Raw genomic sequence first — 21,872 nt, 5'->3', positions numbered from 1 at the left:
TTGTGAGTGTGAGCGAACCAAAAGAACTCGTTTATGATCAGTAATAAGATTTTGAAAGAAAAGAAAAAGGAAACAGAACAAACAAAAGAAAGAATTATGAGTTGCACTGACTACATCTAATCCGTGGCGAGAAATTCTTCAATATGCTACATTTTTTCCACAGGAAAAGGTCATGGTGGATATTTAGCTTTACTTATGGAATAAATGAAATGTATAGAAGAATGTCTAGTCACTGGTCTAGATCTTCAACCTTCTATTGTCTTAGTTAATCATGCCAAATGTGGCCAGATCACCTTCCAATCTCTTTTATATTTGTTCTCACAATGTGAAAGATGTTGGCGAAGCAGGAGGAGCAATCTCCGGCAGGGCCCTCACAGGCCCTAAAACCCAGAGGACGTCCGCCAAAACTGTCAAAGCACTCACAGCAGGTAAGTAAGTCTGCAGCCTGCTTCTACCTTTGCTGAAGCCACAGGGGTTGTGCCTCGTAGAAGCACTCGGAAAAGAAAAAGATACACAATCTGAGATACACAAGGGTGTTTGGCAAAATGTTAGTATTAAATTTCAGTTCTATTTATGACGCACATAAATCTATTTCTTTGCACTACTTTCCAGTTTCTCCACTTGTGCCTGTTACTTGGGAAGTGGCTTTGTCACTTGAAATGAATGGTGAGACATTACTTAACCTTGAGCAACGGATGATTGGTTGACAGGAATGGTTTGGTCATTTTAGGACTGCTTTGTGGTGTTGGTGGAATGGGGTGGGGAGTTGGTACAGCATCTGGGAGCCAGATGGGTGCACTGGTGCAACTTAAATCGGGCCTTTATGAGGCCATCCTGGGCCTCCCTGGCAGCAATGTGCACCACGGCTGGTGCCATCACCACCTCAGGTTCCTCCTCCTCCTCCTTGTGTTCCACCTGTTCCTCCTCCTGTTCCTCCTCCTCTGAAGAGGTTGGGCGCTCTGCATCTTGCTCCACCTGCAGCTCCAATCCTCGCTGTTGCGTTATGTTGTGCAACACACAGCAAACAACGATGATTCCGGAGACCCTGGCTGGTGTGTACTGAAGGGCTGCTCCAGATCTGTCAAGGGCATCTGTAGCGCATGTTCAGTATGCCGATTGCTTGCTCTCTGGCACATCTGGTGGATATGTGACTGTCGTTATAACACTTCTGGGCCTCATTGCTTGGCCTCCTCAAGGGTGTCATCAGCTACGACTTGAGTGGATAGCCCTTGTCTCCAAGCAGCCAAGAGGTGCAAAGAGCTGAGGGAGGGTGGACTGATGCAGGGCAAAAGAGTCATGACAGCTACCGGGGAATCTGGCGCACACATAATGACGATCATTTTATGGTTGCAGACGAGCTGCACATTGAGGGAATGGAAGCCCTTGTGGTTCACAAACATTCCTGGGTGATGTGGGGGAGCCTTGATGGCCACATGTGTGCAGTCGATGATGCCCTGCGCCTGTGGGAAGCCAGCCAGAGCCGCAAAGCTGAGCGCCCGCTCAGTAACACTGGTTTCATCAGTGGCAAAGTTTACATAATGGCTGACTTGTCAAATATGGCATCGGTCAGCTGGATGATGCATCTGTGGGCAGCCGACTGTGAGATCCTGCAAATGTCTGCTGCAGATCCCTGGAAGGAGCCCGAGGCGCAGATGTTGAAGGCGGTGTTGACTTTGACAGCGCTGGTAAGGTGTGTCCACCAGGTCCACTTGGCAGCAGGTCTTCTTCCAACAAGCTGCAAATGTCTGCAATAACCTGGCGCGATAGCCTGAGGCTCCTGAAGCACTGCTGCTCTTCTGTCATGTCTGGGAAGAGCATCCTCTGCCTGTATACCCTGTGTTGGGGGTATCGCCTCCGGCGCTGTGCACCTCTGTGCTATCCCCCCTCTCCTGTGGAGCAACAGGTCATTGAGGAGCAGGCTGCAGTTGTGATTGCTGCTGCTGCTGTTGGTGGTGTTGGTGCAGGGGCTCACCTTGATACGAATCTGAGGCCCAAGGTGAGACAGCACAGGAGGCACCCATGTTGATCTGATAGATTGCAGGTAAAGTGGAGATCAAAGGCACAATCCTCCAATGAAGTGAGAGTGACTACCAATAAGGTAAGAGTGGCTTTTAAGGTTGTAGAAATCACCTGCAAACTACTGAAATCAAAATCACTGCACAAAATGGTGTCAGAAAGAGCCTTTCCCTTAGGCAAGGAAGCAGGAGTAAGGTATGTGTTTTTTTATTCTTAAATTCGTTCCGGGATGTGGGTGTCACTTGCAAAGCCAGCATTTATAGTCCATCCCTAATTGCTCTGAGAAGGTGGTGAGCAGCCACCTTGAACCGTTGCAGTTCGTACGGTGAAGGTACTCCCACAGTGCTGGTAAGGAGGAAGTTCCAGGATTTTGACCCAGCGACGATGAAGGAACGGCGATATATTTCCAAGTCAGGATGGTGAGTAACTTGGAAGGGAACTTGCAGGTGATGGTGTTCTCATGCGCCTGCTGCCCTTGTCCTTCTAGGTGGTAGAGGTCACGGGTTTGGGAGGTGCTGTTGAAGAAGCCGTGGCTAGTTGCTGCAGTGTATGTTATAGATGGTACACACTGCAGCCACGGTACGCTGATGGTGGAGGGAATGAATGTTGAAGGTGATGGATGGGGTGCCAATCAAGCGGGCTGCTTTGTCCTGGATAGTGTCAAGCCTTTTGAGTGTTGTTGGAGCTGCACTCATCCAGGCGAGTGGAGAGTATTCCATCACACTCCTGATTTGTGCCTCGTAGATGGTGGAAAGACTTTGGGGAGTCAGGAGGTGAGATACTTACCACAGAATACCCAGCCTCTTACCCGCTCTTGTTGCCACGGTATTTATGTGGGTGGTCCAATTAAGTTTCAGGTCAATGGTGACCACCAGGATGTTGATGGTGGGGGATTCGGCAATGGTATTACCGTTGAATATCAAGGGGAGATAGTTAGACTCTTGCTTGATGGAGATGTCATTGCCTGGCACTTGTGTGGCACGAATGTTACTTGCCACTTATCAGCCTAAGTCTGAATGTCGTCCAGGTCTTGCTGCATGACTGTTTCATTTTCTGAGGAGTTGCGAATGGAACTGAACACTGTGCAATCATCAGCGAACATCCCCACTTCTGACCTTATGATGGAGGGAAGGTCATTGATGAAGCAGTTGAAGATGGTTGGACCTAGGACACTGCCCTGAGGAACTCCTGCAGTGATGTCCTGGGGCTGGGATTATTGACCTCCAACAACCACAACCATCTTCCTTTGTGCTAGGTATAATTCCAACCAATGGAGAGTTTTCCCATGATTCCCATTGACTTCAGTTTTACTAGGGCTCCTTGATGCCAACTTGGTCAAATGCTGCCTTGATGGTCAAAGGCAGTCACTCTCACCTCACCTCTGGAATTCAGCTCTTTTGTCCATGTTTGGAGCAAGGCTGTAATGAGGTCCGGAGCTGAGTGGTCCTGGCGGAACCAAACTGAGCATCGGTGAGCAGGTTTTTGGTGAGTAACTGCCGCTTGACACCTTCCATCACATTGCTGATGATTGAGAGTAGACTGATGGGGTGGTAATTGGCTGGATTGGATTTGTCTTGCTTTTTCTGGACAGGAGATACCTGGGCAGTTTTCCACATTGTTGGGTAGATGCCAGTGTTGTAGCTGTACTGGAACAGCGTGGCTAGAGGCATGGCTAGTCCTGGAGCACAAGTCTTCAGCACGACAGCCAGGATGTTGTCAGGGCCCATAGCCTTTGCTGTAACCAGTTTGCTCAGCCACTTCTTGATATCACGTGGAGTGAATTGAGTTGGCTGAAGACTGGCTTCTGTGATGGTGGGGACCTCAGGAGGAGGCCGAGATGGATCATCCACTCGACACTTCTGGCTGAAGATGATTGCAAATGCTTCAGCCTTGTCTTTTGCACTTGAGTGCTGGACTCTGCCATTATTGAGGATGGGGATATTCATGGAGCCTCCTCCTCCTGTAAGTTGTTTAATTGTCCACCACCAATCTCGACTGGATGTGGCAGGACTGCAGAGCTTTGATCTGATCTGTCGATTGTGGGATTTCTTATCTCTGTTTATAGCATGTTGCTTCCACTGCTTGGCATACATGTAGTCCTGTGTTGCAGCTTCCTCATTTTTAAGTTCGCCCACTGCTGCTCCTGGGTATGCTCTTCTGCACTCCTCATTGAACGAGGGCTAGTCCCCTGGGTTGATGGTAATGGTAGAGTGAGGGATATTCTGGGCCATGAGTTTACAGACTGTGGTGGAATACGTTTCTGCTGCTGCTGATGGATCACAGGGCCTCATGGATGTCCAGTTTTAAGCTGCTAGATCTGTTCTGAATCTATCCCATTTAACAACACGATGGAGGGTGTCCTCAGTGTGAAGACTTAGTCTCCACAATGACCGTGCGGTGATCACTGCTACCAATGCTGTCATGGACAAATGCATCTGCGACAGGTAGATTGGTGACAACGAGGTCAAGTAGGTTTTTCCCTCGTGTTGGTTCTCTCACCACCTACTGCAGGCCCAATCCAGCAGCTACGTCCTTCAAGACTTGGCCAGCTTGGTCAGTAGTGGTGTTACCTAGCCACTCTTGGTGATGCACATTGAAGTCCCCCACCAGGTACATTCTGTGCCCTTGCTACTCTCAGTGTTTCTTCCACGTGGTGTTCAACATGGAGGAGTACTGATTCACCAGCTGAAAGAGTGCGGGAGGTGGTAATCAGCAGGAGGTTTCTTTGCCCATGCTTGACCTGAAGCCATGAGACTTCATGGGGTCCGGAGTCAATATTGAGGATTCCCAGGGCCACTCTCTCCTGACTCTATACGACCACCTTGGGTGGGTCTGTCCTGTCGGTGGGACAGGACATGCCCCGGGATGGTGATGGAGGAGTCTGGGACATTGACTGAAAGATATGATTCTGTAAGTATGACTATGTCAGGCTGTTGCTTGATTAGTCTGTGGGACAGCTCTCCCAATTTTGGCACAAATCCCCAGAGGAGGACTTTGCAGGGTTGACTGGGCTAGGTGTGCCGTTGTCGTGTTCGAAGCCGGTACCAAAGTCGATGCTGGGTGGTCCATCCGGTTTTATTCTCATTATTGTTTCTTGTAGCGGTTTGTTACAACTGAGTGTCTTGCCATTTCAGAGGGCACTTAAGAGTCAATCACATTGCTGGAGTCTGGAGTCGCATATAGGCCAGACCGGGTAAGGGTGGCAGATTTCCTTCCCTAAAAGACATTAGTGAACCAGTTGGGTTTTTAATGACAATCCAGTAGTTTCATGGTCACCATTACTGGTACTAGCTTCTAAGTCCACATTTATTTAATTCGCTGAATTTAAATTCCACAGCTGCCATGGATTTGAACTCACGTCTTTGGATTATTAGTCCAGGCCTCTGGATTACTAGCACCGTACCGAACCACTATGCTACCGTTTCCTTATGTGCGTTTTCCAGCTGTCATTTAATGACCTCACACAATGGCCACTGAGCCCTTGCCTCGTCTTCCCAGGCGAGCTTCCCGAGTTCCGTCAATCCCGTGCGCAGCCAGTTAATGTTCAAACTTCACATTAAAAAGACTGTTAATGATCTTTCAATGAGCAGTTAACTACGTCAATGTGGTCGCTGTCCTCTCTTGAGCGGTCCGTGGTGCGCTTTGAAACGCACCCCAATTAAACGTGGGAGTCGGCAGGATGACAGCGGGTTCCCGACACACTGTCAATTTCAGTGCCTTTAACGGCCGACCCGGCCCTGAATCTCTCTCGCCCAAAAGGTTCAGGATTCTGGGTCAATTGAAACTGTCAAGACTGAGATCAATAGATTTTTATTACGTAGCATCATCAAGGGATATGTAGTAAAGGTGGGTAAATTGAATTGAGGCACAGATTAGCCATGATCTAACTGAATGGTGGAACAGGTTCACGGGGTTGAGCAGCCTACTCCTGTCTTTATGTTCCTATGCACTGGAATAGCTTGGGCAGTGGCTATTTCTGCTACACAGCACTACAAACTAAGATGTTTTCAAGATCAATATACTTCACTGTGCCCAGTGTACTCTGCCACATCTTAATGTGATGTGGGCTGAATTAAATTGCATGGATATTGGCATCTATGACCTCAGGATGAGGCTGAGTAGGATCATTTACTTGACACTTCTGATTAAAGACATTTGTGAAGACTTCAGGATTTTGTCGTGCTCTCATATGATAGGCTCCCCCATTGTTCAGTACAGGGACGTTCATGGAGCCTCCTCCTCCAATCAGTTGCCCTGTTGTCCGCCACTATTCTCAACTGAATGTGATTGGGCTATATAACTTAGCTGTAGCGCACTGCACTGATGTTAAAAGGGTATATTTTTTTGGAGTTGAGGAACATTTCCTGAGGTGTCGTGCAAGAGCAGCCCAAATAGAGACAGTAGAAAAAAGTGATCAGATGGTAAGAGTAGGTGGGAGGAGAAATGTGCTGGTTTTGCCATAGTAAGTGTGCTCACATTTTACTTAATTTTACAAGGTTGCCTCACAATGCATTTCAGTGTGTTTGGTGGAGCATCACAGAAAATGTTCAATGCATTCAGCAGTACTGAAATCCAAGGACACTGGGGCATAAACAATGAAATCACTCGGTCAGTACAGAACGGCTCAATACCACTATCAAGCAAACTCTAAGGAACAGAAATCATATGGCTGAATGGTTCAATCTTCCAATGTTCATTTTATATGGGCTTCGCACTCCAGCATGGGTCAAGGACCTCATTTACATTTTGTTTTGAGACCTTAATGAGCCTAATGCACACGCATGCCTGGCATAAAACATACAACACCATGGACGCTTGCTCACAGTATTATCCAACCCGTCTCAAATCTAGAAGGCCATTTTGGACTATCGCCAAAGGTCTTCAGCGATCCCCCCTCAGCCTTGATGACCGATGGCAAAAAGGTTGGAAGAACTGCGATATACTGAATGGCTTCCTTAAAGAGGACCCCACAGTACAACCTGAAGGATCAAACCTTCCTCGCAAACACTGAACCACTGTCAACCGCCTCAGAACCGGTCATGGTAGATGCTGCCACCTTCTCCATAGGTGGAAGATTAAAGCATCCCCCTCATGCAACTGTGGAGCTCCTAATCAGATCCTGGAGCACATCATTGAGCATTGTCCTCAGAGGCAATTCTCAGGCAGCCTACAAGATATCCACACTGTTACACCGGAAGCTTTGGCCTGGATATCCAACTTAGATATTGACATTTGATTTGCTTTGCTGCTAACATACAAAAGAAGGACAAGGAGCTCCAAGCTTAAGGGACACAATGCAGGCTTCAGGCATTAGCACCTGATTTTACATGGTACAGTTGCCCAGTTCTTTTATGCAAATGACTCAGTCCCTTCATCATTGAGACAGACGAGTGTGTAGAAGTCCCACTCCACCACCCTCTGGCGATGCAGCTAACCAACCAGAATTTCTAGGCTTTCCTTTTTAATCTTTGGACATTTGTGAGTGGTTTGGCTGGCTGCCTACATTTCTTAGACTTCAAAAAATGTGATTACACACAGCCAAACAATGCAAAAACTGCCTCCTTTCAAACAGTAAGAGAAAAGAAAAATACTGCTGATGCTGGAAATCTGAAATCAAACCAGAAAACGCTGGAAACACTCAGCATGTCAGGCAGCATCCGTGGAGAGAGAAACAGAGTTAATAGCCCTGAATTTGCAGTCAGAGGTGTACCTCTGGAGTACGCCTCCGACCCGCGAACGATCAATGAACTTACCTCCTGGCTCCAAAGCTACAGAGAGTTCGGGTCCTGGGCCTTCAGGCGGACGCCTGCGTAAAGACCCACAGATCCCAGGGGCGCAGGAGGTTCAGAGCATCCCTGGGATCACATGGGCCCGGTCCTCCAATGAGAAAGGAGAATTCCATTTCTGAACGGAATCCCCTGTAAACCCGACTGGAATCCACAACTAATTAAACAATGTAGACAACTCTAATAGATATAAATGTCCTGATTTTCAAATTTAATTAAAAGTCCCTTCATTACAGCAAATACAACAACAATTAAATATTTTGAAAAATAATTTTAAACATTTTAATCTGGGTCAAAATATGCATGAGCTAATTTTAAGTGTTTGTGCATCACTTTAAATTTTTTATTTAAGATTTATATTAACCCTTAAGCTGGTGAAAGCAAGCCCTATGCCTGCTTTTACCAGGCGTAAAGGTTTTGTGGGCAATTGCTGGGCAGCAGTTGGGTAAATAGCGCAACTCTGCACCAGCGAAAGTAATTTTCTATTATAAAAACAGAAAATGCTGGAAATACTCAGCAGGTCTGGCAGCATCTGTGGAAAGATAAACAGAGTTAACGTTTCAGGTCGATGACCTTTCGTCAGAACTGGAAAACGTTAGAGATGTAACAGATTTTAAGCAAGTGCAGGAGAAGGGAAAGTGGGAGGGGAGGAAAGAACAAAAGGGAAGGTCTGTGATAGGGTGGAAGGCAGGAGAGATTAAATGACAAAAGGTCTGATAATACAAAGCAAAAGGAGATGGTCATGGGACAGGTAAAGATGAGTCTAGAAGAGGTGTAAGTGGGAATGGCAGGAACAGCAACAGCTGCCTTGAAAAAATAGGGCAGACATTATGATCTGAAATTGTTGAACTTGATGTTGAATCCAGAAGACTAATCGAAAGATAAGGTGCTGTTCCTCGAGCTTACATTGAGCTTCGTTGGAACAGTGTAGGAGGCCGAGGACGGAGAGATCAGAGTGGGAGTGGAGCGGAGAATTAAAGTGACAGGCGACCGGAAGCTCGGGGTCACGCTTACAGACTAAACGGAGGTGTTCCGCAAAGCGGCCACCCAATCTGCGTTTGGTCTCCCCAATGTAGAGGAGACCACAATGTGAGCAGCGAATACAGTATACTAAAATGCAAGAAGTACAAATAAATCGCTGTTTTACCTGGAAGGAGTGTTTGGGGCCCTGGATAATGGGAAGGGAGGAGGTAAAAGGGGCAGGTGTTGCATCTCCTGCACTTGCCTGGGTAGGTGCCGTGGAAAGGGGCGGGATGTTGGTGGTGATTGAGGAGTGAACCGAGGTGTCGCTGAGGGAGCGGTCCCTTCGGAATGCTGAAAGAGGAGGGGAGGGGATGATGTGTTTGGTGGTGGGATCACGCTGGAGGTGGAGGAAATGATGGAGGATGATCCGTTGAATGTCCAGTCGATGCGGTAGATCTGTCGAGGTGTACCTTGACAGATCGCAAATGCCAGATTTTCGTGCGTGCACAGCGTGTGTGGAAACCTGAAGCTTGCGGGGCCTTTCAGAAGGCTTATGACAGACATGGAGACCGTAAATTCTGGCCCAATGTTGCAGATCGATATCCTTTTGTCAGAACTGGAAGATGGTTGGCATGCAGGTGCAGCAGGCGGTTAAGAAAGCAAATGGCATGTTGGCCTTCATAGCAAGGGGATTTGAGTACAGGGGCAGGGAGGTGTTGCTACAGTTGTACAGGGCATTGGTGAGGCCACACCTGGAGTATTGTGTACAGTTTTGGTCTCCTAACCTGAGGAAGGACATTCTTGCTATTGAGGGAGTTCAGCGAAGGTTCACCAGACTGATTCCCGGGATGGCGGGACTGACCTATCAAGAAAGACTGGATCAACTGGGCTTGTATTCACTGGAGTTCAGAAGAATGAGAGGGGACCTCATAGAAACATTTAAAATTCTGACGGGGTTAGACAGGTTAGATGCAGGAAGAATGTTCCCAATGTTGGGGAAGTCCAGAACCAGAGGTCACAGTCTAAGGATAAGGGGTAAGCCATTTAGGACCGAGATGCGGAGGAACTTCTTCACCCAGAGAGTGGTGAACCTGTGGAATTCTCTACCACAGAAAGTTGTTGAGGCCAATTCACTAAATATATTCAAAAAGGAGTTAGATGAGGTCCTTACTACTAGGGGGATCAACGGCTATGGCGAGAAAGCAGGAATGGGGTACTGAAGTTGAATGTTCAGCCATGAACTCATTGAATGGCGGTGCAGGCTAGAAGGGCCGAATGGCCTACTCCTGCACCTATTTTCTATGTTTCTATGTTTCTATGTTAGAGATTAACAGCTTTTAGGCAAAACAGAGCGAGGGAAAAGGAGGGGGCAGGAACGAACAAAGGGAAAAATCTGTGACGGGGTGGAGGGCAGGGGTGATTCATTGACACAAAAGCAAAATACGGCTGATGCTGGAATCTGAAATAAAAACAGAAAGTGCTGGAAATCTCAGCGGGTCAGGCAGCATCTGTGGAGAGAAAAACAGAGTTAACATTTCGGGTCGATGACCCTTCGTCAGAACTGGTGAATGTTCAAAAAGAACACATTCTTAAGCAGCACTGAAAGGGGGATGGGGGGGGCAAGAAAGAACAAAAGGGAAGCTCTGTGATCGGGTGGAAGGCAGGAGAGATTAGAGAGACAAAATGGACGATGGGCCGAATTAAAATGGTAATGGCCGCAGTTAGAAAAATGGATTAACTGACAAATGGGTTGATAGTGCAAGGTAAAAGGCGGTGGTAATGGGACAAGGAAAGAAATAAAAGATGGGTCCTGAGGAAGTGTAAATGGCAACAGCAGAATAGTAGGCGGGGAGGCAAGAATGGAAACTCTGGCAAAGAGCAGAAGGCTCCTGTGGCTCGGGAATGTGACGGAGAAAGGCAGGTAGAGCGCAGGGGTGCGGAGCTCTCCAAGCACCTCCTCCACTCCCAGTGGCTCTGGTGCAGCCATGCCCCATTACCAGCACCAGCTCTGTCTGAGAAAATTGGGGCGGTGGTTAAGATCGAAAGCTGTTAAACCCAATAGAAGGCTGTAAAGTGCCTAATATAAATATGAGTTGCTGTTCCTCGAGCTTGCATTGAGCTTCCACAGAACATTTTAGGAAGCCAAGGACAGAGAGGTGGGAGGGGGATGGAGAACTGAAGCTGCAAGCAACCTAAAGCTCAGGGTCATGCTTAGGGTCAGAAAAAAGTGTAATTAATGGTGTCAAATTGTCAACTTCTGTGAAATGAACAGGATTGTTCAGGGTATTTGGCATCAGTGCAGTACCAAAGGTCATGCATTCGATTGCCAGATATTGAGCAATCATCATTGACAAACATGATAAAGCCCGGAGGGTCACAAACAATTTGAAGGCCCAGAGTAAATCGAATTTCAGAACACTGTTACTGCTGAGAAGACGATCAGCTGTCACTCAGCGGCGGAGCAGTGCTGACATCAGTGCACTAGCACGTCACCACGTCTCTCCCCTCATTTAAAGGGGAGAGAATCAGCGATTATTTAGCTTCGGCTCACTGGGCCACCAGGGAAAGGTTTGGCCGGGCCGAGGCTGCCTGGTGGTGGCCCGGCCGAACCCGGGGCCATAATTGTCCGGCCGATCGGGAAGTCAGCCGGAAAAAAAAACCATGGCGACCGCGGCAGTGCGCCCTCCCCTTGAAGGGCCGCCATGCTGCCATGGCTCACACAGTGAAAGGAAGGTGCACTGACAGAAAAACCTGTTGGGGGCAGTATGCGGCAGAGCTATGATTTTTCCAGCTACATTTCGCGGGGGGTGCCATGGAGGTGTGGGAGATCGGCCGTGCGCCCTTTGATGACACACTTAGGACGGTCAGCGGCTGCGGGGTGGAAGTGGGGTCCGCCAGTAAAATCCACGAGATGAATTTCGATCGCAGCGGCCATTGGAATGGAAGTCGATGGCCGCTCGACTCCACCGCCTGGCCGCCGCTTTCTGGCGGTAAGTGGCCTTTTTGGGGAGCTGAATTTCGGCCCCAGGGGGTCTTGACCATTTATGGAGTGTCCTGGCAAAAGAACTGTCAGATTCATCGATGCAGCAATAAAATAGCGGAGTGATTATCTGCACGAACATTTTTGTGTCCTCTGTACATGTGTGTGACCACCCCCCCCCCGCTCTTCTGCGTATGCACACTGACACCAAGGTCCGGCCGTGCATGTGCCTAAAAGTGCTGTTGCACAAAGTGGACATATAGAGGGCTGTCCTGTGTGGCATTCCCCAGAGGAGACCAGTGCAGAATGGTGCTATATAAATACAAGTCTTTTTTCCCCCCTTTATACAAAGGCTCAGAAATTCTATCTATTGTTCAGAAAACAGATGCAACACTCACTGGTTCAAGGGTTGGAGCTGAAATACCAAAGCCTAAATTGAATAGTTTAGATAAAATACTGGTTGAAATTAATACAAAAGGTACCTTTTCCGCGGTTTAAAATTTATGCAATAACAAGTTTAATTCAAGCTAGATCACAATGAGGTCCGAATGCAATGGCTGTGATCCCAGTGTTTACCACACTGTGGCAGAGCTCAACTGCACAAAGCTGTATAGACTTTGCTATTGCACTGAAGCTCTCAGTAGAATGTGAAAAGCTCAATAAAATCAAGGTACAACAATTGTTATTGCATTCAAATATTTTAAAATAAGAATAAATGAAAAAAAGGCTTGCATTTATATAGCGCCTTTCACAACCTCAGGATGTCCCAAAGCGCTTTTCAGCTAATTAAGTATTTTTGGAGTGTAGTCACTGTTGTAATGTACGAAGTGCAGCTGCCAAGTTGCGCACAGCAAGCTCCCACAAGTCACAATGTGATAGTGACCAGATAATCTGTTTCTTTTAAGTGATGTTATTTGAGGGATAAATATTGGCTGGAACACTGGGGAGAACTCCCCTGCTCTTCTCAAAATAGTGCCATGGGATCTTTTGCATCCACCTGAGAGAACAGGAGGCGCTTTGGTTTAATGTCTCATCCAAAAGATGGTATCTCCAACAGAGCAGCACTCCCTCAGTACTGCAATGGAGTGCCAACCTGGATTATGTGACGCGCTGGGCGGTATTTCTTACCTCATTAATGGAAATTTTCGCCGGCGTTAATTGCAGAAGGTTAGCGGTCTTTTGTGGGTGGCAATTGGGCGATGAGGGCTTTGGGGAAAGTCTAGCCCTCAGACTCAGAGGGATAGTGCTATGACTGAGCCACAACTGACACACAATGGCTTGGAAACATAATGCAAATATTTTGTTGCATTTCATCTACGTAGATATTTCAACTATTATATATGTCACAGTTACAGATACAAACCTATCAGTGGATATGTAACTTTAGTACTAAATGTAACAAAAATTGAATAATCTGCTGGAAAGTGTAAATAGAAAAATTTTCAAATCAGTAAAAATTAATTGCTCAAAATAACCAGATTCTACACGACTCAATTCTGATCACATTCTCTCAAAATTCCCAAGATCCACATTCAAACCGTTGTCTAACTGATTGTCCCTGAAAGTCCAAGTTCAAATCTCTCAGATTGCATTGTATACGTTTTATAATGAAATGGGGGAAAATAAAGAGTACTGCCAAATTTTATTGTGAATCTATTCGCTGTTGGAAGTTAAAACAGTTACAAACTGGAACAATTGAAAATTTGACAGGAAAAAAAGCCATTCTTTTTTTGGTAAATTATTCAACTTATTTTACTCTTTTAAATTTTATTCAATAATGTTGAAATTTAAATTAATAATTTTGAGATTTGAAACTTAACTCCTTAAGGGCCCCAGACATGTCTTGTTTGTTTGTCCAGGTGAAGTTGTACCCCGCGGACTGCTGCCAAGGTTACTCATCACTAACCAGCTCCCTGATTTGATGCGCAGATTGAGCCTGTCAATTTTCTATGTCTGGCCTTTGGAATGGCTGATATTTTCTGGGTCTATTTGGCTCAGTACTAAAGCAGGTAGTACATTTTAGATGCGGCCTGAATAAGCCTTTTAGAAATGTAGAGCAATACAGCAGATTTTCTGGTGTGTCTTCCTTTTTAATCAGTTCAATGTGGATGAATTCTTAATGCTGGTAAATATGTGGGCGGTGTCTGAATGACAAGCACTGCGATTGGGCTGGTTGGTACTGCTGCATACTGCAGTGCAGTAACCTTGCTTCCAGAAGCTAAATGAATAGAACTGCACTATTAAAGTGGAATCAACTGCAGTAAGCAACAAAATGAAGTGAATCTTTATTTATTTACTAAAACTCAGTGCGAATATCCACAGAACTTGATCTCACAGTGGGCAGGATTGGTTTCTTGTTAGTTTCTTAACTAGCTATGCCATGCTGGAAAATGTTCAGTATTTCAAATGATTAGTTTAGTCTTTGTTAACTTTCTAGGTACATGTAAGACTCAATTTTTCTAATTGGTTAAGTTCAACTATCAGGTATAAAATGAGCATACCAATTGGAAAGAGCCATACAATTGACCAAATTTCCACCAGTATAACACCTAGATGTCTAATTCCTATAAAAACCGACTGCCCAAAGCTACTAGGATTTGCTGTTTAGGAAATTGTATTAAAAAGCTGGACAGGAAGATTTGTCGCAACATCTTGGAAAAACGGGATTCAATGGAGGGATGCCAGGCAGGTCAGGCTGTACCAGAGACTGTGGCCGGAATCTTACCGAATTTGGAGGCGGGCCCAGTGTCAAAATGGCTGTGATTGACAGTGGGGCGAAAGTCCGCTCTGAATCCGCCTCCTTGTGAATTTCCAAAGTGTCGGTTCTGCCTGCAGATTGTAGGATCTATTCCCCCCCTCAACTGTAAAGTGGACTGTAGCATGGAATATAAAAACCCACGGACATGGTGGGATTGTCTAATACAAAAAGCAAAACCTCAGTACAAACACCCAGCGGTGGGCTGTACAGTAAGGGATTCAATCAAACATTACAGCAAAACTGTGGCTCATTGAGAGACGGGAAGGACATCATCAGATACAATGATACAGGATAGCTACCATCGATTTAATCAGCACAGACAATAGCACCCAGACAATGGCCATTCACACATTTAATGGTCCCTGCCAAGAAGGAAGGGGGACATGCACACCCTCATTAACTTTGGAGCCAGGTATCTGTTACCATGGAAGGTTTGCATTGTGCTACACAGCAGGAGAACTGATCATGTCCGCTCGGTCCTGGCTGGTTCAGGGAATGGAATACACTGGTGATCAAGAGGTCTTAATCATCAGACAAGTCGACAGGGGAACAACAGGAAATATGTTTGATGCTGTGATATGGACCCCCCCATAAAAAGAGGACCACTTCGGAGCAAGGAGCACTGCACTCTGCCCCCGAGTCGGCTGTGGTGCAGACAAGACTGTCATCCATCTCCTTCGGGATTGCCCCTTTGCAAGGCAGGTCTGGAAGGAGATGCAGTGTTGGTATCGAGGTTCATCTCAAGCAGTTCCGTAACACAGGACTCTGTGCTCTGTGGACTGTTCCCAGGGATGCACACTGAGACAGCCATCATCTGCTGCTGGAGAACCATCAACTCAGTGAAAGACACACTTTGGTCTTCCTGAAACTTGCTGGATTTCCAGAGCAAGGAGATGTCCACGGCCGAGTGTTGCAGACTGGCGCAATCCAAGATCCAGGAGTACGTGCTGAGGGGCGCACTATAGATTGGTGCAGTCGCCGCAAAGGCACGATGGGGAAGAGCCACAGTTTAAGGCCCTTCTGCCACGGTAAACCCAGGAGATGGAATCAGACCCCCCTCAGGCTGTACTTGTTAATCTGCTTGTATACATAGAGCACCATGTTGACTGAAAAACACCTGTGTTGTGCCATGTATAATGAAAGTCTCTGCACTGTTTAGTAACTTGTAAAGAAATGTAAATGTATTCTCATCCATTCCTTGTACTGCTTTCATCTGCATAGTGCTACATGTAACGCGATTCGTGATCTGTATTGAAATGTATCCTGGAATGCAATGTAAACCTGTTCTTATCTGCTCCATGTAATACCCTTATTTGCACAGTGCTACATGTAACGTGATTTACAGATTGTACTAAACTGTACCTTGAAATGAAATGCACGCTAGTGCATTGTATGGAACTGCTGTCATTATCCAAACGAATTGTACAGAATGCTGACCGCAAGGTACTGAACTATTTTCCAGTGTATTGTGAACATTTTATATGAATAAAGTATATTTTGGGAAAAAAACTGCAGCGAAGAAGGACGGTGGGTGGTCACCTGGTCCGGGCCTATAATCAACACCAGCTGTGTGCGTGATTGTAAGTAGGGGAATTTGTCCGAGTATTTTGGTAATCGCAGTCAAATCACGGAAGGGTTTTAAACTGTGATATTTTGTGTTCGGTTTCAGGTAACCTCGTGTAGGGGTTTTGTATTGTGGGTTCTGTGTTATTCCGGTCGAATCTCAGGGGGATTGTGTTCTGGGAAATAGCGCAAGTTCAATAAACAAACAAATTTAAGGCTGAGCCGTGTGTATTTTGTTCTCATAAATCCTGAAGTCCAAGAACTGTTGGTAAGTGGTTACGGAACCTTTTCCAAGACTGTAGACCCGGCACTAAATGACCCGTCAGGCAACTGTGCTAGGTATGAAGCTGCTGAAAACTTTTTATGCAGCATTTTACCTGGTCCAAGTATTTTCGAGGTTCACGCCCTCAGATATCACATCAGGTAAGTGTGTTGGGTTCTCAACAACTCTGGATTGGTCTGACTAGTTGACAGCTGCCATTAAAAGGTATAAAAGTTGCCATTTCACAGCTGTTCAATTTCCAATCAAAGAAGCTGGAGCTTTCAAGCTTTGGAATACACTTTTTAGCTTTATGGAGGTTTGAAGTGTTTGCAGTGAACTCTTTATCTACTGTCACCTCCTTGGAGCAATCTATCTCACCATTGGCAGATCGCTTCTGTCATCTCAACTTCAGCTGCCATCTATTCCATTAGCATCGGTGCCCTTGAAAAAATCTTACCTTGGTCCTCGGAATCACACCACGATCAGCCCCAACACCAACATCACTAAACACATCAGCATCACCAACAACAACACCAATCTACTCCACAATCACCTGATACTGCACAGGACACAGGGCATCAGCACCCGACCACACTGCTGCCTGGGACACCAGGGATGGCCTCACCATGGCCACATTTACTTCACTTGATGCTGTACGCCCTGGCTGCCACATGATGCGCCAGGTTGGCGCCACCTCACAACAGCATCATAAAGCATCCCTACAATGCCGAAACCATTCCTTTCACACTCATCACCATTCCCGGGATTGCCCTTATGTCTCACCATTTACTACAACTCACTAAGCCGTTTCCAAAGGTGCACACAAATCTGTCCAAGAATGCAAACTGTTCAAAATAAAGATTTCAATGTCTAAAAGACCCAAGTGCCTACCCTTCCTTGTCTGTTGTTAGTTGATATAATTGGACAAGGATGAGGGTGAGTCTGAGGAGTGGCTAGTGAGATGGGGATGTGATAATGTAGATAGAGAGAGAAATGGATGGATGTGCAAGGTAAGTTGGTGTAAGTAAGGATGTGCAGGAGTAGGGTAGAGAAGGCAGAGTGATGGGGATGAGATGAGCGGCCCAGCAGGATGAGGATGAGTGTGGCTTTGCAGTAATGTTTCGTGATCTACTGAGATCATTGAAAGGTTTGTGCCACTGCAGCCAAGTCCTCCTGACCACATCCCTGCTTGTGCCCTCCTGTGCAATGTGCAACCAGGCTGCGTTGTCGTGGGGAAGTCTCTTCCATCTATTGGAAGGGACGGGTGATACGTTCAAAATAAAGGGTGAAACTGAGTACTGTGTACAATGAGCAAGTGTGACCTTAGCTCCTTTAATAAGACTCCAGAGTGCAGGTACCTCGTGGGTGGCCTGCTTATATACTGTGCTCCCAAGGGATGCTACCGTGCTCCCAAGGGATGCTGGGATCCCTTGGGACTCCAACAGGTAGGCTCTCTGGTGATAGTGTAATACAGGTTATAAGGGGTTAAATACATAACAGCATTCTCCCGTGAAGTCAATAGTACACTTATTTACAAAGTGAGACGATCTGGGGCTTTTCGCTCCCTTGTCGATCGTCTCGGTACAAATGCGGATGTGGGTGAGTTGGTTAATTCTTCACTGGGCTGCTGGGCAGCTGGCCTGCCGGGCTACTGGGGATGATGTCAGTTGCCACTTGTGTGTGTGTTGGAGGGTCAAAGTTGGTGGTGTCTTCTTCGGGTTGTTCGTAGCTGTTGGTGAACCGCAATTTGATTTGGTCCAAATGTTTTCTGCATGTTAGTCCATTGGCCAATTTGACCTGAAACACCCTACTCCCCCGCTTTGGCGATGACCGTGCCAGCGAGCCATTTGGGACCATGTCCATAATTGAGTACAAACACAGGATCATTGATCTCAATATCGCGTGACAAATTTGCACGGTCATGGTACACACTTTGTTGACGCTGCCTGCCCTCCACGTGATCACGGAGATCAGGGTGGACAAGAGAGAGTCTTGTTTTGAGCGCCATTTCAATGAGCAGCTTGGCTGGGGGAACTCTGGTGAGTGAGTGGCGTCTGGTGCGGTAGCTGAGCAGCACTCGTGATAGTCGGGTCTGCAGGGAGCTTTCCAACACACATCTCAGGCTTTGCTTGATGGTCTGAACTGCCCGTTCTGCCTGGCTATTGGATGCGGGCATGAATGGGGCAGATGTGACATGCTTGATCCCATTGCGGGTCATGAATTCCTTGAATTCAGCACTGGTGAAACACGGCCCATTGTCGCTGACTAGGACATCAGGCAGGCTGTGTGTGACAAACATGGCTTGTAGGCTTTCAATAGTGGCAGTGGACGTGCTTACAGACATTATTGCACATTCAATCCATTTTGAGTAAGCTTCCACGACAACCAAAAACATTTTGCCTAGAAATGGACCCGCATAGTCCACGTGGATCCTCGACCACGGTTTGGAGGGCCACGACCACAAACTTAGTGGTGCCTCCCTGGGTGCATTGCTCAGCCGAGAGCAAGCGTTGCACTGGCGCACGCATGACTCTAAATCTGAGTCGATGCCGGGCCACTACACATGGGATCTGGCTATGGCTTTCATCATTACAATGCCTGGGTGGGTGCTGTGTAGCTCACAAATTAATGTATCTCTGCCTTTCTTGGGCAAGACCACGCGATTGCCCCACAACAGACAGTCCGCCTACAGGGACATTTCGTCTTTGCGCCTGTGGAATGGTTTAATCGCCTCCTGCATCTCCGCTGGGATGCTGGACCAGCTCCCATGGTGGACACAGTTTTTTTACCAAGGACAGTAAAGGATCCTGGCTGGTCCAGGTCCTGATCTGGCAGGCCATAACGGGGGACTTTTCGTTTTTGAATGCATCCATTACCATGAGCAAGTCTGCTGGCTGTGCCATTTCCACCCCGGTGGTGGGCAATGGCAGCCGACTGAGAGCATCTGTGCAGTTCTCTGTGCCCGGTCTGTGGCGGATTACATAGTTGTATGCCGACAGCGTGATCGCCCAACTTTGGATGTGGGCAGAGGCATTGGTGTTAATCCTTTTGCTCTCAGAGAACAGCGATATGAGCGGCTTGTGGTCAGTTTCAAGCTCAAACTTGAGGTCAAATAAGTACTGGTGCATTTTCTTTACTCCGTAAGCGCATGCCAGAGCCTCTTTTTTAATCATGCTGTAGGCCCTTTCGGTTTTGGACAAACTCCTGGACGCATAAGTGACCGGTTGCAAAATCCCCGATTCGTTAGCCTGTTGTAACACACACCCGACCCCGTATGACGACGCATCGCAAGCTAGCACTAATCGTTTACAAGGGTTATACAGGACAAGCAGTTTGTTTGAACACAACAGATTTCTGGCTTTCTTAAAGTCGGCCTCTTGTGAATTCCCCCATACCCAGTCATCTCCCTTGTGCAGTAGAGCATGTAGGGGTTCTAGCAGGGTGCTTAACCCAGATAGGAAATTACCGAAATAGTTAAGGAGTCCCGGGAACGACCGCAGCTCCGTCACGTTCTGTGGTCTCGGTGCGTTCTTGATGGCCTCTGACTTGGCGTCGGTGGGTCTGATGCCGTCTGCTGCGATTCTTCTTCCCAAGAATTCGACCTCCTGCACCAGGAAAGCACACTTCGAGAGTTTCAACCTGAGCCTCACGCGATCCAACCGACTAAAAACCTCTTCCGGATTCTTCAAGTGCTCAATGGTGTCCCGACCTGCAACCAGTATGTCGTCCTGGAAAACCATGGTACGAGGGACCAACTTTAGCAGGCTATCAATGTTCCGTTGGAAGATTGTTGCGGCCGACCGAATCCCAAACGGGCATCTGTTATAGATGAACAGACCTTTGTGCATGTTGATGCAGGTGAGGCCTTTCGAAGACTCCTCCAGCTCCTGTGTCATGTAGGCCGAGGTCAGGTCCAGCTTGGTGAACATCTTCCCTCCAGCTAGGGTCGCAAATAGGTCGTCTGCCTTGGATAGTGGGTATTGGTCCTGCAGCAAAAAACGGTTAATCGTTACTTTATAGTCCCCACAAATTCTGACCGTGCTGTCCTCTTTAAGTACCGGGACAATTGGACTAGCCCACTCATTGAATTCCACCGGCATGATGATGCCTTCTCGCTGCAGGCTGCCCAGCTCAATTTCCACTTTCTCACGCATCATGTGTGGTACCGCCTGTGCCTTGTGGTGGATGGGTCGCCAACAAATGGAACCAAATGGATCTGCACTTTCGCCACCGAGAAACTTCCAACGCCTGGCTCGAACAACGATGGAAACCTGCTCAGAACCTGGGCACATGAGGCGTCATCGACGGACGAAAGCACTTGGATGTCGTCCCAGTTCCAGCGGATTTTTCCCAGCCAGCTTCTGCCAAATAATGTGGGGCCATGCCCTGGCACAATCCACAGCGGGAGTTCGTGTACTGCTCCATCATAGGAGACTTTGACTTCTGCACTGCCAATTACAGGGATTAGTTCCTTGGTGTAAGTCCTTAGTTTGATGTGAATGGGGCTGAGCTTGGGCTTGTGTGCCTTTTTGCCCCACAGCCTGTCGACGGACTTTTTACTCATTATGGACTGACTCGCACCCGTGTCCATTTCCATAGATACAGGAATTCCATTCAGTTCAACTTTCAACATTATTGGTGGACATTTCGTGGTGAATGTGTGTACCCTGTACACTTCTGCCTCCTCGCTATGAGTCCCCAATTCAGCCTGATCCACAGTGGATCGATCTCCCTCTGCAGTGTGGTGGTTTGTAGGGTTTGCTGCTCGCCTGCACATTCGCTGGAGGTGTCCCATTGTTCTGCAACCATTGCATGCATAGTGCTTGAAGTGGCATTGATGGGGCCGATGATCACCTCCACAGCACCAACAAGGTGTTAACTGCCTCGCATTAACAATTGATGGCGGACTCTGGGTCATCTGAGGTCGGGCAGCAGCAGCCGGTGTGTACGTTCTGCCATGTATATTTCGGCTCGAAAACAAAATTACTTTGTGCACAGTACTGGCCGAAACGTCTTTACTCTGCGAAATCTGTTTGGTGTTGTCGCTGGTGGACATAAATGCCTGGGCTATCGTTATGGCTTTACTAAGATTCGGAGTTTCAACAGTCAACAGTTTGCGAAGGATTACCTCATGGCCAATGCTCAGTACAAAAAAGTCTCTAAGCATTTGTTCTAGGAATCCTTCAAATTCGCAATGTCCTGCGAGGAACCTTAGTTCGGCGACATAGCTCGCCATTTCCTGGCCCTCTGATCGTTGACACGTGTAGAACCGATATCTCGCCATCAAAACGCTTTCCTTAGGATTTAGGTGCTCCCGGACCAGCGTGCACAATTCTTCATAGGATTTAGCTGTTGGTTTTGCCGGAGCTAGGAGATTCTTCATGAGGCCATAGGTTGTTGCCCCACAGACAGTTAGGAGGATCGCCCTTCATTTGGCAGCGTTCTCGTCCCCTTCCAGCTCATGGCCACAAAGTATTGGTCGAGTCTCTCCACGAAGGCCTCCCAATCGTCCCCTTCTCCAGGATACCAACTGTTCTTTGCATT

General features: G+C 47.3%; 1 protein-coding gene across 2 annotated transcripts in view; it reads right to left on the bottom strand.

Moving 5' to 3' along the window:
- The window catches only part of col8a2 (collagen, type VIII, alpha 2), a 270,845-nt gene that overhangs the window by 6,130 nt on the left and 242,843 nt on the right, over window positions 1-21,872 (bottom strand). The gene's annotated exons all lie outside the window — the stretch shown is intronic.

This window comes from Pristiophorus japonicus, chromosome 14, assembly GCF_044704955.1.
Source record: "Pristiophorus japonicus isolate sPriJap1 chromosome 14, sPriJap1.hap1, whole genome shotgun sequence".
Classification (NCBI taxonomy): domain Eukaryota; kingdom Metazoa; phylum Chordata; class Chondrichthyes; family Pristiophoridae; genus Pristiophorus; species Pristiophorus japonicus.
This window is presented reverse-complemented; position numbering and strand designations above follow the sequence as displayed.